General features: G+C 44.8%; 1 protein-coding gene across 1 annotated transcript in view; it reads left to right on the plus strand.

Moving 5' to 3' along the window:
* The window catches only part of DOCK3 (dedicator of cytokinesis 3), a 1414611-nt gene that overhangs the window by 616481 nt on the left and 780598 nt on the right, over positions 1–17532 (plus strand). The gene's annotated exons all lie outside the window — the stretch shown is intronic.

Here is a 17532-nt window from a genome sequence, read left to right on the forward strand (position 1 = left end):
CAGAAAATAAACAAAAAAGGGCAGCCCTGCAGTCTCCACCCACAGCCACATATTAAGAACATGGCCGCAGGGGCCGGCCACTGCACTAAAGCACCAGCGCCGGAACGACCTGGGGCCAGAACACCAGGAGGGCTCCCCGCCCCAGCCCAGCACATGAACGGGGAGCATCCTGACCCCAGAACAGGAGCGTGGCCGGCCGGAGGACCGGAGCGGCCGCGCCGGTAAAAACATGAAAAGACCAGAAACAGAAGCATTTAAAAATGCAAAAGAAACACTCACGGCACCGCCAAAAACACCCAGAAGCAAACAGGAACAGAGGCAGGAACCGGGAGCACCAGCGTTCCGACAGCCGTCGGAGCAGAAAAAAAAACAGGCATGGCGGTGGGTGGGAGGGGCTTATGTCACCTTCGACCTTTGGATTTCTGGCGTTTTGATTGGCTGGGTGGAGGCAGGACTGCCTCACGTGGTAAGGACTGGGACGGGGAGGACCCATGAGGGGGTAATGTCATCACAGTAGCCATTTCCGGGTAGCGGATCCCCGGTGGGGGCAGTGGACGTGTTCGGTCTATAATATGATTTCAGAGAAGAGGCGCCTCGCGCTCTCCCGCGCGCCCTCGCCGCATCCGCCCTCGCGCCCTCGCTGTCCGTGGCCAGAGTCGACACCGCCGCCTGGCAATAGGCACCTTTTTCATTATCTCCCCCTCTCCGTGTTCATTAGTACCACATACTTAGCAGCTTTGCGCAGTGGCTAATGAAGGATCAGTCATGTAATTAAGAAAAGGAATCACTTTAAAGGGAAGGCAGCTTGCAGCTGTGCGCAGAGAGGAGTCGCGTCTGATCCTCTCAGAGAAGCTGCGCTGCCTAAGTGCTGGGAACGGCTCGGGGTTTATCAGCTCCGAGCGCTCGCCCACGCACTGCAGCCTTACTGCGCGAGGCGCTCTGGGCCGAGATGACAGGAAACTCCGGGACGGAGAACACAAACAGAGCAGTGCTTCAGAGGCTTAGTGCAAGCAGTGCGAAATAAATCCATTTGCGATTGCAAACTACCTCACAATGGCATTCTGGGAGGTGTAGTCAGTAATAAGAAAAGAAGGCGGTGCTTCCTGCAACCCCACGAACTGGGTCTAGAGGCTTAAGGGAAGAGAGAGGTCGTAGTCCTGGGGGACAGCGCAAAAAGGGGCAGCGTGAGTGCTAGTTATTTTTTTTTTAATTCTGTCCCAAGGATAATCGCAACAAGAAAGATGTGACAAGGTAACTGGTCAAAAACAGACTGCCCCCTTCCCTTACACAAGGCAGCCAAAGGAGCAGAAGGCACATTCTGCAGAGACCAACGTGTATCCAACGAGTTTCACCGTATAATTCTGGCAGGACACCTCTGGTGAAAAACGAAGGCGCTCAATTAGCAATTCTAACAAATAAGTACATATTAAGCGGTGGATGTCTAGAAAACACACATATATAATTAAACAATGCAACTGCACCTTGCCGATATTTTCATACATTTCATAGATTGCAGAGAACAATATTACAGCATCTGGCACACAAAATATTGAACGAAATAAGCAGCGGATGTAGAATCCACTTTGAGCACAGCTGCCCCACATGCACAAACGTTATATTGTATTGCAGCATTTATATAGCGCTTACTATCCCTATGTGGGGTGTTGAAGCACTTGCCTACATGAGTAGCAGGCTATCCCATGTTGGGTGTGTGGTTGGAAAGATGCTGTTTTTGTTTAGATCCTATGTGGGACGCGTTTCTAAGTCATGCTTGATCACCAACGAGGTGCAATTATTGTGTCATATGATGCAGCGCACATAGCAGTGCGTTGGAAGAGGAATTGAAAGTGACAGATGCGCAGTTTGTTGGTTTTCAGATGATGCTAGCTTTACAATTTGATGGTTTTCAGTATGCAGCTAGCATGGAACATCTCTGCAGGTCACTTTAGTTTATTTCATGCGGCATAGTCTGCTTAGCTGGTTACTGCACTGAGTTGTCCAATCTGAGACTCTGTGCACAGCTGTGGTGCCGACCTGGGGGAGAGAAGGGAAGAGATCATATCAGAATGTCTATGTGAGATGTAAAGAACCTGTCGGATTGTATAGATTTCTGGAACCTGCAGTGAATGGTTTATATTAAAGTTTTGCAGCAATGTGTGACAGTTCTCTTCAGTTATTCCCTTCCTGTTAATTTAGTACTGTTTGTTTGTTTGGCCGTACAGCGCTGGAGATAGACAACGCTCACAGCAGATATGTATTATGTGAATTGAATAGGTAAAAGTTACAATTTGTTGCTGATCCCTGCATATTATGGTTTATCGTGGCCCATAACCGCTATAAATGGAAGTACATAACTATATAATGCCATGTGAAACCATAGGTCAGTCCTTTTTGCTTACCTGCATATTGAAAGTTGTTTGCTGGTTGAGTTGTTTGCACAAACATTCAACTTATAATCAGGGCTACTGGAATAATGCAATTGTGCGGCCGCAGCATTTTTCACATAATTATTTATTTGCCACATTTGCCTTATAATACATCATCTACTGCATAATCTGCTTGTTTGTAGCTCAAACAGTTGAAACGTTTATAAAAATGCAGCGTCACGTGTTGCAAGTGCAGTTTAAAACCCTTTGCAAAGTTTGACTGGTCACCTTTCTGTTGTTTATTGCTATATTCGGCTGTAAACCCGGTACTAATGAGGGGAAAACAAAATCCGGACAGTGTTAACAAGTGTAAAAGTGACGACATAATGAAGTAATTCTATCACAAAATGTGCTGCATTAGGCAGCATAATTTGTCTTTTCTATCCGCATAATTTACTCAACCCTGCCACATAATTTGGCCTTCTTTTGCCAGATAATTCCAGTCGCCCTGCTTATAATGGGCAACAAAAGTGTCCGTTTGCCCCCAATCCACATTCTGTTTAAAAAGGATCCCTTGAGTCTGTGAGCTGACAAGCTTTTGGAGATGCACCTGTGTGCATGTGAGAGGTACTGCGACCTGAGAGGACTGTGGCAGCATTCTCAGCAACCCCCTGATAAAATTAGTTTTTGATCTCTACTGATGAAGGATAAAATCCAGAAACAGATGTCTAGAGATAACCAGCACTACCTGCAAAAACTTTGGTGAAACACTACTACTAATTATCAAGTAAGCACTAATTGTGACCTGCATTCACCATAATGCAAAGGGGAAAACTCTGCTGGGATGTGAGGCAGTGTGATCCCATCCACCTTCTGAACAAAAGAGTCTAAGAAAGACCAAGTGGTACCCATACAAATGTCAGCACTGCACGCCCACTTAATTTCAGCCAGGGAGTGGAGAAGTGTGGCTAGTGGAGAAGTGTGGCTCAGGGGTTAGAGGCGGCAGACTTGGAGCTTGAGTTCGGCCCTGGACCAGGGTTCAATTCCCCGCCTCGGCGGGTCTTGGGCTCAAAAATTCCACGGACTCGTTAATTCTCGCTCCGGTGCCTTCTCGACTCACGGGTTCACACTCTGCGACTCTGGGCAATAGCTTGCTTAATCTCCACAACGGCCCCTCGCGGTGGGATGCCTGGCTTTCACCTTGTGGATACCCTGCCAGGGTTATCTCACAGGGGAATACCAGGACGGGTTCCCTAAGCAAGCGCGGAGATGCCCCAGGTAAGTCGTGCGCTATATAAGTTTCATTCATTTCATTTCATTTCAGGGAGCTGCCATATGACTGGTAGAAGACACCTGACCATAAAATGGATGTAGGACTTCATAACTAGCATAACTGGGACAATTGGTGATCTAATCCAGATTAGAGCATGGAAACAGAACGTTTTCCCCATATATCCAGGAGCAGACAAAGAGCATACATGCTGCGGAGTGCCTTAGTTTGTGTCGAATATGCACAGAGTGCTCGACTCGCATCACAGGACTAAAAGCGATGTTTGGCTGTACAAAAAAACTTTGGGAGCCAAAGCGGAAAACAGTATATTATGTAAATATAAAAATTTGAGATGACTTTAAAAACAAAAGAAAGGAAATCCCGCAAAACCAACCCAGCTGGAAGAAAAAGCAACGAAGAGCCACAACATAAGAGACAACTCAAGCTCCCAAGGTTCTAACTAAAGTAATGGCAACCATAAATATGCCATCTCAAGTCGAAATCATAAGAAGAACCTCCTCCAAGAATGCAAAAGGAGCACAGTGCCACTGGATTCAAGCTATCCTGGCTGATGAGGGGTTAAACCAGTCCTAGGATGCTTGTTTCCGGTCCAGGGAGGACCTGGCTTGGCAGTACGGGCTTGACTCTTTCCATGAGGCACTGACTGATTTGCATATGGCCAGGTCTAAACTGAGGTGGCATGGTGAGCAAAAGAATATTGGATTTAACCCAGATCTCGTGGCTCGGGGTTAATGTTTTGATTTGTTCTGCATTCCGTCCATCAATTGTGTGTCATTTTGCTCTCTCGCCCTCAGTTTTGTATCATCATAAAGTAACTCAGAGGGTTCATATGGCTGCTGTAGAGCATGGCATGTAAATGTCAGCCTCAGATGTGTTTTTATGCAAGCTCGCTCAGTAGCTTGCTGTTTTTGTTGCAGAGATCCTTCTGTTACCTGCAGGTCACAAGTTAAAATCCAGGTAAAATAGCTCAATTAGTTATGAGCCCATTTCAAACTGCACCATTAAACAGGCAGGGCATAGGTTTGAAACCTTTCAGATTTTAACTCAGTCTTTTGTTCCTATGGGTAGCAATAAACACTTAAACATAAGTGCCAACAAATTTAGTTTGCATTATTGATGGTAAGTGGTTATTATACTGTGCACATTATGCTGCACTAAAAACTCACAGCAAGAAAACTAACATCTTACTAACCTCAGTACATTCTCTTAATATAGTGCATAGAGATAAGGTCGCAGCAGCGCATGGTTCTCTTTCCCTTGCTCCATTGCTTTTTCCGTATCTCTCCAGTTCTATCTCTCGCTCTCCCTGTCTCTTTCTCTCTCATTCTTTTTGTCTCTTTTGGCAGTTATTTTCTGTTTTAACATGTAATTAATTTAGGGAAAATGAAACTATTAAGGGAACACTGTGTGTGTTTTGTCCTGAGACACAGATTCAAGAAATGATCAATCTCATCCTGAATAAAACATAATAGCAGGGTGGCAATTGCAGAATCACACGTCTTTACTTACTTACCTTATTAAACAAGCATCGGCATAGCCAATAGGTCTAGCCGTTGGGACCACATAAGTGTTTAGCCGTGCATCACATTACAGAGACAAATTTGCCAGGCGTACCTGCTCTGAAACCTTTACAGAACCCTGTCTCAAAGGTACCCCGAGATGGAGGACAGGAAGACAATGCACAGAGACCAATTTGGGGCCATTTCACGAATAGGAACGCAGAGGCAGAAGTGAATGGTGACCAGGCGTCCCTGATTTGCAGGGTCAGTCCCTATTCCGGCACAAAGAGGAGTGGTGGGGGTGGGCACATCCTCTCTCAATGCTGGAGCCTGCTCTGGGTGAACCGTGACCTAGTCTGCCTGCTCGTGCTCTTGTTTACACGCTCAGGTCGCAATGCAAGAGTGAAACAAGCCTGGCAGTTGTAACTGCAAAGATTAAAGAAGTGGCCTGATGGGGGCACGAGGTTGCCAAGGGGGGCGGTTAGTATAGGCAGAAACATTGCATGGTAAAATGGTGGCTAAGGGAGAATATTAAAAGGTACAGTGGGGTCGGGGTCCTGCCACTGTCAGATTACGAGGTCTGACAGAGGCTGAATGAGAACGGAATTGCAGAGACAGGTGACACAGTACGGGATGGATGGTTATTATCCGGAATGCGAAAACAGACAGGCCCTTTTCTTGGCTGAGCTGGGATTAATCCTCTCCCCAGCCTAGGGGTGGAGGATGAGGGATGAGCAGAGGGAGGTGGAGGGTGCTCTGTTAATTTGTAACGGCCTCCGAGGAGGAGGAATTAGTAACGTTTAATCCTGGGAGGAACGGATGGAGAGCGCACGGCCTGTGAGGCCTGGCAATACATCCTGAGCCTTGTCCAGATAGAATGGGAACAAACAGGTGAATGAATCAAAACAAAACTTGAGCGGGGACTAGAGAGGCTGGGTGACAGCGGAGCCCGGCCCGAAGACAGGAGAGTGCTCCGTTCCGTGTGAGATCGGGACAAGACCCGTGAGAGGCCTCAGAGACTAAAATAAACATTCAAACCACGCTAATGATAGAAAAAAAACACAGATGGCCCATGCACGCCGCCCCATAAACATCGTAACTCCAGCGCACAGAGAATACTTACAAGCACAGCCTGAAAGAGGGGGGAGAGACAAGCGCCCACACATTAATTAAACCCAGATGGCTCCTGCGCGCCGCTGCTGGCTCCCTAGAGCAAAACGCTCTAGGAGTCAACATTTCCAAAGAAGCTGGGACCTCCACACTCCTTTGGCCACTTGCGTACTTAAGCCAGACGCAAAGGCCAATGGCGTGTAAGCACCACAGGTACAAACTTCTCCTGAAGCTGAAGTGATTCCAAGAAGTTGATTTCCTGTGCAGCGCATGTTCGCTGCCATAGGCTCGACCTAAAAATTGATATAGGTCTCTAATAAGGTCAACAACTAAATACATAATAATATAACACATCAAGACCTTCCGAAATAATATACATATCAACAACTTCCGTCACAACCACTTATTTAAAACAGCAATAGACAGATTTTAAAACACATGTAAAAATCACTTAAAATATTTAGATGTCATATAACATTTCTTTGGGGAAGGACGGTGACAGATAAAGTGCAACAATTTATCATGAGTTGATACATTGAAATTCACTATTATAGGCTACATAAAACGATTTCTAATATCATTCAAAACTGGGCAGAGCCAAATGTGACAACAATCATTAGCATGTTTGGTCCCATTTCTTCAGCTGATATAAACAGATTTAGAAGGAGATTATGACAGCAGAGGCAGTAGCTAAACTGGGAATATCTGTTTGCTGATCTGGAAGATATAGGATTCGGGATAGGCATAATGTGGTGGATTTGACGGCTCAACTTGCCAGAGTTCGTAGTGGTAAAATGACCTCTGAATCATGAATAAAGGAATGAATGAAAGCAACTTATATCACGTAGAGGTAGGCGAAGGAGTGTAAACACACCATAAAGTGCACCAAATAACATCTATAAGCAACATCAAAAGTCCAGAAGAAAGGGTTTCTAATTTGTACACCAATCTTTTTATTTTGCACATTGTTTCAAAGTTTCTTATATATGTGACACTCAAATAGCCAACGCATTTCGTCCAACACACTGGACTTCTTCAGGGTAAGGTGCGACAAAAACAATGTCACAGCTTGTGGTATCGATCCATATATCAGTACCCAGTTCACAACAGTTTTCAGATCTCACGCATCACTTAAAGCGTGTCCTACGAACAATTTACTCGCAAAACAGACAGACTGTAAAATTTAAAATGCTAGTATATCAGCCAATCGCCTTTTAAAGGGTGTTCCAAATGAAGGAAACACAGGGGTATCGATCAAACTCCAAACAAGGCACCAGAATCCGTACCCGGAGCACAAATGTAGTGGTCAAATATTTGCCATCACTAGGGAGAGAACAGTCGAGTGTCCTGGTGCCATGCACAGGTCAGAGATTAAAGTAGATCTGAACGTTTTAATCCTGGCAAAACAGGCTGGTTTTCAGCCTTTTTTCAAACATTGTCACATTGCTTATGCCGTGGAGCTCAAGATGGATCCTATTCCAAGCTATTGGTCCCAGATGAGCAAGGGACTGCCTCCCACTCTAGCACGCCGAATTCTGGGAGTCACTGCTAAGAGTTTATTAGCCGACCTCAGGTTTCTAGATGGAACATGAAAACTAAACCTAATTCTGAGGTTAATTGTACCAGTCTGATATGGACATTCTGACTGGCAGATTCAAAAGAAAGCAAACAGCCACATTTTGTACCACCTGAAGCCTCCCCACAGATACTCCAGCAGACCAGAGTAGCGGGCATTGCCATAGTCCTGCCTTGGGGTTATTAAGGCCTGGATTACTGTCTTTTTTGCTGTGAGTGCCAAATAGTAAGGGGGCTTTTTTGAAAAACACAAAATTCCAAAGCAAGTGCCCGCCACTGACTTAATTTGTGACCTAAAACACAGCCAATCATCAAATTTGACTCCTAAGTTCTTAACTAAGCCTCCTTGAGGGCCTGGAGGAGGGAGAGGGGAGGGGGTGGGGTGCATTTTCAGACCAGAATGTCTGCCAGGTTTTTTGAGATGCATTGCGAAAAAAATCAATTTCTGTTTTTCTGTTTTTTTAAGCATTGCGCTTAAGTTGATGTAAGGCCAACCAGGCTAAGACTGCTGTCAGGCAGGTTTTAATCAGATGCTCTTGAAACATTTCTCCTTTCCCTCATGAGAACAACAGATGAGTATCATCAGCATAGGATATAACTTTCGCTCCCAGGGCTTCTGATATCTGAGCGAGAGGGGTGCAATATATATTAAATAAGGTTGCGATCAGAGCAGAGCCCTGGGGAACTCCTACTGACAGCTCACATGGTTCCGTGGAGAACAGGGGAATCCAAAGCTGTTGACTTCTGCCTTTCAAAAAGGAAGTACGCCAATCTAGATCTGGACCCACTATGCCGATGGACTGCAGGCGTACCAGGAGTCTAGAGTGGGGGACCGTATCATAGGCTGCTGATAGCTCTAACATGATCAGCACAGCTTTCCCCCAGGATCTAGTGTGCCTTTGACATGTTCTGAGACTTCAATCAGTGCTGTTTCAGTGCTAAAGCAGGGTTTTCTAAAGCCAGACTAGCTATGATGGAGCAGGTAGTTGGACTCTAGATATAGAGAGAGTTGTCAATTTACATGCTTCTCCAGTATTTTGAATAGTGCTGGTAGCAGGTAAATAGGCCTATAATTACATTGTATCCCTGGATCCGCAGATGGTTTCTTCAAAAAGGGCAGATTTTTAGCTTGTTTCCACAATCTTGGTACCGTTGCTTTGCTAATGATGTGTTGAGCACCTTATTAGCCCATGGGTTAACTACTCAAGCCCCTTAAGCTAGCACATTAGGCAGGCAAGGATCAGAAGGGGAGCCAGATTTAAGGTTGCTTAAGGCTAACAAAGAACTCTCCAATTAAATCTGCTCAAAATGGGACAGCGTCGCATTGGTCACTGAAATCATACTGGTTTGAACAGTATCCAGAAACTCTTCATTAGGCCAAGAGCCAGTGGACAGGCTGGCTTGGATGGAAAGGATCTTAGTCTGTTAGCAAGTAGCCAGCTGTTCACACCAGTTCAACAAGGGAGCCTGGGACCTAGCATAAGCTGCTAGAGCCATACCATTTTTAACAATAGTAAACATTTCCCTGGTTTTGTTCCCTGCTTTGGCAATCTTATTCCCATAATATTCTTGTTTAGCAGTGTTGATTTCAGCGTGGTAGTTCTTAAGTGCCAGCTTGTAGCTTTCCTTGTCAGTCAAATTATAGTTTTTTTCTCCACTGTCTTTCTAAGGCTTTACACCTTTTCTTCTTTATCATAAGGCTGTTAGAAAACCAGGGACTGGAAGGCTTAGTTCTACTCGATCTTCGAGTGAAAGGCTGTGCCAGTTTATCCGTGGAGGCTCTAATCCAATTATCTAGCTGCATAGAGTCTTCCTCCACCTGACCTAGCAGAGAAGGAGTGCTACCTTCAAATATAAGAATTAATTCTGCTGGGAAGAGTTTATGAAATGCTCTCGCTAAACATTGAGAAGTAATTGATGGAAGGTGCATTTTAGTAAGGACAGGCCAATAAAATCTAATCAGAGAGTGATCAGACGAGACCTGAGGAATGGTATCTTCTGTTTGCAGGCTAATGTTAATTATAGAACACCTGGTCCGACACAAGACCCGCTAGGTGAGTAGGTTTAAATATGTGTTGAATTAAATCCAAGAATGCTCTTCTTTCAATTAGCTCCTTTACTTCACTATTGTCCACCTTGCCATGTGGAGATTACAGTCCCCAAGGGGAATAAAGTGAGCGTATCTCTTTGCTAGATGAGCTATGGCATTTCAATGGGCCTGATACACAGAACTAATTTACAACACAATCCTAAACTTACTACTTTTGGTATTCACAGTAGCCATTTACTAGTCTTAAATTAGGATTTTGTCTTAAATTAGGATTTTGTCCTGCGTTAGGATTTTGTCCTGAGTTAGGATTTTGTCTTAAATTAGGATTTTGTCCTAAATTAGGATTTTGTTCTAAATTAGGTTGTTGTTTTACGTTAGGATTTTGTCTTAAATTAGGATTTTGTCCTAAATTAGGATTTTGTCTTAAATTAAACTTAAGTTTAACTTAAATTTGTCTTAAATTTAACTTAAGACAAAATTCTAATTTAGGACAAATTCCTAATTTAGTACAAAATCCTAATTTAAGACAAAATCCTAATTTAGGACAAAATCCTAATTTAAGACAAACTTTTAATTTAAGACAAAATCCTTATTTAAGACAAAATCCAAATGAAGACAAAATCCTAACTTAAGACTAATAAATGCTCTCTGTGAATACCAAAAGTAGTACGTTTAGAATTTTGTCGTAAATTAGTTCTGTGAATCAGCCCTCTAAAGATTTCAGAATAGGGCCGGGCTGCCTTGGCGGTCTGTACATTAGCACTCCTGTCACAGATTGCTAATTGCGACAGTGACACAAAAGCCTATTGCTTCGGCACCTATGAGACCCTTGATTTCGAAAGTCTGGCAGTGTAAATCCTCTTTGAAAATCAAGGCTAGCACTCCTCCCCTGCCAGTCTGGCAATCTTTTCTATATATTTTAAAGACCATAGGAATGGCCATGGCAATGGAAGAATTAGAGGTTTCAGAGAGACAATTCTCTGTCAAAAATGATAAATCAGGAGTATCTTCAGTCAAAAGATCATACATATTATCCGCATTCTTATGCAGCAAGTGAATGTTAATCAAGGTCGTAGAATACTGAGCTTTGCTGTTTTTGTCGACCTTAATAGGGGAATGGTCCCTAACCCCGACTGAAGGGGTAAACTGAAAGTCACACAGTTGGTAAATCTTAGCCCATTTACCAAAGTTGTCCCCTCTCTCTCCTCTTGTTTTTCTTAGCCATGTAGACCTTGGTAATTGAGTTTCAACAGATGAGCGCACAGCGGAGAATCCATACACAGCAGCAGACGCATATGAGCTTCCCTTTAGCTGGACAATGTTTTGCTGTACAGCAGGGATGCAGGGAGTAGCATAGGGCTCTGCAAATGTTTTAAACGTTTGAGGGTGTATCTGGCCTGAAAGTGAACAAGGCCAAAATGAGCTTTTACCCGGTGAAACCTGCGGACACATTTGGTACTGCAGATCTTCCCTATCTGCCTCTTTCTCGGGAGCATACCACTTACCACTTTTTAGGCATCCCTCTGTATGACACAGACCTTATATCTGTAAAATTGTCAGAGCCATTAATAGCTTAATTAAGATATCAACCTTTTGAAAGTATCTGCCGGTATCAGCAGTATGCAGGGTTGCTGCAGTCAAAATGATAGTCCTTTAACTCCCACTGTCCTTTTCAGATTTCATCCCAGTAAACTTACCTAAAACATGTTTGGTGAAATAAACACCATTATCTCAAACCTCATATGGAATAGGTACAGACATAAACCTTTATAATGCGGACTCCAACTACTTATATCAGATGATAGGTTTGGTGCCCCAGATTTGGAACTGTATTACCTGGCAGACAAACTCCAGTAAGTGACCAGAGGGCTGGGGGCACCTCAACACCCAGAGTTTCAAAACAGGCGTACCACACCTTTGGACATTATGATACTAATGCAGTTGTTTACACCACATAGGAACCATGACAGCGACCCCACACTGATTGATGCTGCTATACATATTGGTAACGCACAATCTTGCTCAGCACGACTATGATGGTGGCTGATGTGATGCGTCTGCCATTATGGTCTTTACCTGTTATCAGAAAATTGTCTAGGTAAGCAGACAATGCAGAGTGGTGGGTACAGGTATAACCTGTGAGACTGGTGGGTTGCGATAAGCAGCAAGCATTTCAGAGCCTTTAACACATTCCAAGAGGGGAATTGTTGACATTCAGCACATTAACATGCAAGCATATTTGAACAGATGTGGGACACTAAACGTACTACTGCAGTCGATTGCAGTCTTGTCAACATTGCTGGTGATAGGTAACTGACGGAGAGCATTAATATAATTTTGCTCTGCAGCACTGAGAGCAAAGTGGACAGGGACATAGATGAGGGAAGGGCAGAGGGAGAATCGCTATTTATAGTGAATGCCCAAACCTAGCTTCCAGAAATGTTGGGTTTGAGTTGATACAATACAAACATGTTACACTGCACATATCAGAACCTAGACAGTTACACAGGTAATACGTGTCGGTATCAAAGGCATAGCCCTGCCAATCTATATAGTCCTAATGGACAGGTTTAACAGACTGAAAGGTTGTTAATAGCCCGAAACAAGTCTACTGGATTTGATGGTAAGAACCAAGAAAAATAATATGGCCTGTACGCTTGTTCCTTACCAATTGGCAAATAGCTTTGCGTTGAAGAGCTAGAGTGTACCTGAAATATCACAATGGAACAGTAGCGGCCGCTGTGTGGATAGAGTAGAGGGGTGGGGGAAGGGGGGATACGGCTAGACGGATTACAGAAACATATAAAATAAATATTTTAAAAACGCTTGCCGCATCGCGTCCCTCTCTTCTGCAGGCACAGGCTTCCAGAGTGCACTGCAGCCAATACTGATGCTGCTTACATGCTGCTGAAAGCAGCATCAGGATTAGCCTGAACACCGATGATTTGCGCTTCCAGTTAAGCTGGGAACCTGTGCCTGCTCTCTCCAACCCAGCAACGCAGCTCGGGTTGGAGAGAGCTTCAGTGCATCTGATGGTTTGGCCGGCCTGAGACGGATGGCCACACCGTCATGCACACTGAATAGCATTGCAAAACACCCCTCCATCCTCAGCCTGTCATCCCCCTGGACCCGCCCCAAGCCTCGGCTCCAGAGCAAAAATAAAACAATAATACACAAGGGTTTATTATCATTTCATAAAAATTTTTTTTAGCATCTGGCAGGTGAGGCAACACTCCTCCGCCACAGCGGAGGAGCCGCCGCTGCAATGGAGGAAGGAACTTTCCAATTGAGCAGAAACTGAAGGGGTGGCTTTTTCTCACACCGGGATGAAGGCGGAGAGCAATCTCGATCCAAGGAGTGGGATGTCTTTCTCTTAAAACTATCTGAAAAGGAACACCCTAGACCCCGCCCCCCGACATAACCTCCTTCCCCCCCCCCCCCCCCCCCCCCCGAACCACAATCCTGTAGCATGAACATGAGTGTCAGGTACTGCATCACACCTCACAGACCTTACTCCATGATGCCGGTAGAAAACATGATCCAATGTCATATTGACAACCTTTGGGTATGGTCAAAGAGCATTAATCACATTTAAGACGCGTGCACGGCGTGTCAAAGGTGAGAGGTGTAGCTGTTGCAGGACAACATTTTGAACTGGATGCAACACGAATCTGGAGCAATGCATATACCCCATTTGTACTGCTGCATCGATATGCAATTTTGAATGAGATAGTTTGCACATATGTTGTCTTTGACTGCATCTACCTTACATACAATACAACTAGTTGAAGCAATCGTGCCTTTAATCTTTCTGTAGCTTAATGGTCGACTGTTTATAAGGAAAATGTTAATCAAAATATTTTTTTTAAACATGGCCTATTTGGCTTTCTGTGTGTTTTCTTTTCACGAACAGTAAGAGATCCTCACCATGAGCAGTGCAACTTTAAGTTAGGTTGTGGCTACACATGAGGTTTTTGACCCAGCTCCACAAAACCGTAGACGTGCCTGGCTACTTATGGTTGATAAAGGTATCTAGATCTGGCACCTTTGCATTGTTAGGGATGAACACAGGTCTTGGGAGAGGGGCTAGCCATACTCCTGGAACAGAATGGGAACAGCCATAGTCACAACACATGCCTCCTCTGGACTGCTAGCCTCCTGGCCTCGGGAACCGTGGTAGCTCAAAAAAGCACAGTGCTCACTGAACAGGCGTGAAAAAGTGTTTGCTATGCAAAAGTGTCACCTGGTCACTGGTTCTGCCGGTGAGTACCTGGGGGGGTAGAAGAGGATGCAAAACCTTAAACTTGGACTGGTGATTGGAAGGGCTAATTGGAGGCACAAACTACCAGGGGGATAAGCTGCTTCCGCCTACTGACGTTAGGCCCAAATTAATATAGTCATATATTTGAAAATGTGCTCGAAAAATGCAACAGCAGCTACATACTACACATTACCACTCTTGTGATGAATGTGCATGGCCTATTTGCGACATTTGTTCTATGTGTGATGCTTGGATTTTTCGGAATCTCTATGAATTCAGTGATGTAACACTGATGGCAGCACCACCAGTCTGAAACTGTCCATCAACTGTTCTTTTTGCATTTGTCACCCCGAGTGGGATGGGTATGCTCAGACGTGAGTCCCAGGCTCTCCACTCCACTGGAGTCAAGCTATCCAGGCTGAAGATGGCTGATAGCCAGAAACCGGTCCTAGGATGCTTGATTCCGGCACAGGAAAGACATAGCTTGGCAGTTTGGGCTGGACTGTTCCCATGAGGCACAGGGTCAAGGCTGATTTGCATATGGCCATGTCTAAACTGGGGTAGTGTGGAGTGCAAAAAAAACGATGGATTTAGGCCCAGATCTCTGTACTGGTGTGGATGTATGACATTGTTCTGCATTCTGTCCATCAACTGTTATTTTTGCATGTAACAGTGATGGCAGCACCACCAGTCTGAAAATGTTTCCAGCCCTATACCCTAGTAGTGCCACATAAATATCAGATACAGGTTGCCGATTTGCCGTAAGGTAACAATTTGTCAGTTTAAAAAGAAATTTCCTATAGAGTTGACTTACTGCCGTTTGTGCTAGGGACAAATGCACTTACTGACATTATCTTAAAAGTTTCACCCATACATAAATATATTTTAAACTTTTTCTTTGTTTTATTGTATTAATGTAGTGTGACTGATTTTACTGTTAAAATGTATGTATGCAACGGTTTTAATTAACTGCATAATAATAAAAACTTGCAAAGTTACCAGTGCCACAGGAGCCCTTACAGCACTGGAAGCGTGCTGTGAGTTCCATCTGGTTCCTTCAGGTGCAGGAGTCAGACTCCGAGCAGCGGGATCGACTGAAGCACCTGCGGGGGCACAGCGAAGGCCTCATTGTGCGTGCACTGAATGGCAAACAGTGAGCATGCTCTCCTTTTTAAATGGAGAGTTTGCCTTTTGGCCTTGGCAGCCTGATGCCAGCAGAGGGCAAAGAAAGAGTTATGCCCATTTCACATTGATCACTGTATTCAGCTTAAGAGGTGGAGGGCAAACATTAGAATTTAAAAAAGGCCATAGACTTACTTAAAACAGAGTGCTGGGACTGGGACAAAGAATGATTTGGGCATTTTTTGTTTAATTTTATGTTAACAAAATGCGCCGGTAACTATAAAACAACTTCTTGGTATCGCTAATACACAATTCTTCCTTATTAAAACCAAAGCAGGAATAATTATTTATTTATTTATTTATTTTGCGATTTCTAGAGCGCCTGGTGACCCGAAGGCATCCCCGTGCTACAAGACTGTGCAGACCAGGAGAGGGGGAGAGGGGGAGAATTATTTAGGAAACAGAAGGGTTTTGAGTTTCTTATGGAACAGGGTGTGCGAGGGTTCCAGACGTAGGCTGTGAGGGAGTGCGTTCCAACCTATGGAGGCTTTGACCGCAAAGCGACGGCCGCCGGTTCGAGCCTTCCTGAATTTTGGTACAGTGGCCAGATGTTCGGCGTCAGAGCGGAGGGGTCTGGAGGCTTTATATGGGGTAACCATGTGTCTTAGTGCGGCTGGGCCAACTCCATTGATAAGCTTGTGGGTGGTGCACAGGGCTTTAAATTCTACTCTCAGGCGGACAGGGAGCCAGTGTAGGGCTTTGAGGGCAGGCTTGGCTGAAACTCTGGGGGGGAGGTTCATAATGAGCCTGGCCGCCGCATTTTGGGTGCGTTGGAGTTTGGCCAGGGTGTATTCCGGAGCCCCAAGATAGATGGCGTTGCTGTAGTTGAGCCGGGCTAAGACAAGTCCCTGGATCAGCAATTTCCTGTATAGCGGGGGGAGAAGGGGTAGGATCTTACGCACGGATCGCAGGAGACCAATGCACGTACCTGCAGTCTTGGTCGCCTGCGTCTTCATGGTTAGGTCGGATTCCAGCCATACTCCTAGAGTTTTGATCTCCTTTTTAGGTGAGGGGATTTCACCAAAGGTGTCAGGCCAAATTATCCTTCTGGGACCTGTGGAAACCTAACAGAATCTCAGAAAACAAGATGTTTCTCTCCAGAGTGAGATACTGAGTGGGGGTAGAGTAACTGTTATACACAGTACAGTAGTAGAGAAGGGTGAGCCAACAAATTAACAGGGAGAGTCGAGCCAAGCATGAGCTGAGCCATGGGAACGTTTGGCATGGAAATCATGCAACAGATATCATGATAAATATGATAAAGTGTCTTCAAAATTCAGAAAGTATATTTCTGTGACTTTACTACATCAGGTGATATCACTGCTTTGATAGGAGTTCACTAAAAGTTATAATTTCTAAACAGGAACTTAGAAACATTTATGCCTCCACACCCCACTCAGACAACAATACTTTTACTGGAGAGTTAAATCAATTGTCCTGTGCACCCTTTATCTGGGTATGTTCATATTTTACACTGAGCAACATAATAATCAACTAAGTCAAACACACAGTTTGATCAAATGGCCAAGTCAGGATTGATCCCAGGTTTTCTAGTTTCACCTTGCGTAGTTCAGCGGACACGCACGGACCAGCTACGGTATTGTGCGCTAGCTGCTTCCCTTCCAGGACTTGCTTTACCTCTAGCCATTACTGTTGTAAACATTAGGCATTTTAACCTCACGCTAACTCTTTCACTGTGATTGCTACTGTGAATTAGGCACTTTTAACCTCATGCTAACTCTTTGTTTACTTGCTTTTAAACTGCGGCGCCTGTGCAGCCTAATTGTGAGAACACAGCACCACTTACCCGCACAACACGCTGCCTCCCCCCAAGCCGTTCTCCCCGGTCCACCACGGGATAACCCGCTTGAGTGGAGGGAGGTACTTCCGGCAGGGAGGAGGTCAGCGCTCTAGTCCCAGCCTGACTTCCCCAATAAAAACAGAAGGCTAACGGAGCGTGCAGCGGACATGTATGGACCAGCTGCGGTATTGTGCGCTAGCTGCTTCACTTCCAAGATGTGCTTTACCTCTAGCCTACTCACGGTGATTACTACTGTGAACATTAGGCATTTTTAACCTCACGCTAACTCTTTGTTTACTTGCTTTTAAACTGCTGCGCCTTTTTAACTTGTGTGCAGCCTAATTGTGAGAACACAGCACCACTTACCCGCACAACACGTTGCCTCCCCCCAAAACAT

Source organism: Lissotriton vulgaris, chromosome 9, assembly GCF_964263255.1.
Source record: "Lissotriton vulgaris chromosome 9, aLisVul1.2, whole genome shotgun sequence".
Classification (NCBI taxonomy): Eukaryota; Metazoa; Chordata; class Amphibia; order Caudata; family Salamandridae; genus Lissotriton; species Lissotriton vulgaris.